At 47.1% G+C, this 312-nt stretch overlaps 1 protein-coding gene across 1 annotated transcript in view; it reads left to right on the top strand.

The window, feature by feature from the left end:
* The window catches only part of MRPL18 (mitochondrial ribosomal protein L18), a gene marked incomplete at its 5' end in the record, with an annotated part of 2,334 nt that overhangs the window by 1,302 nt on the left and 720 nt on the right, over positions 1-312 (top strand). The window lies entirely within an intron of this gene.

The raw sequence follows: 312 nt of genomic DNA, 5'->3' as shown, positions 1-312 counted from the left end.
GAAAGAGTTGCTCCTTACAGATAGTCTGTGGTTATGTGGTGAGGCTTATGAAGACCTCTCTGACCACTTGCCAGTCTCAACAAGTTGTTACCTGCTGTCTCAGCACAAGCCTTTGAGGGATTGCATAGCGACCCTGAAGTTCCATTTCAGCTGGAGCAGTTCCCTCATCTAGCTCATATGTACCTGACCCACACTGTGCAGGTGTTCAGTGCTTGGTGTGGAATGAGTATTGCTCTGAGGCAGCATAGGACTGTGCCCCTGAGTAAGTGATGAAAAATTGCTCTTGCAGTTTCACTCTTCTCAACTAGTAAT

This window comes from Acanthisitta chloris, unplaced genomic scaffold (assembly GCF_000695815.1).
Source record: "Acanthisitta chloris isolate BGI_N310 unplaced genomic scaffold, ASM69581v1 scaffold43700, whole genome shotgun sequence".
Lineage (NCBI taxonomy): Eukaryota > Metazoa > Chordata > Aves > Passeriformes > Acanthisittidae > Acanthisitta > Acanthisitta chloris.
The sequence above is the reverse complement of the archived record's forward strand: the minus strand, read 5'-3'. Positions and strand labels throughout refer to the sequence as shown.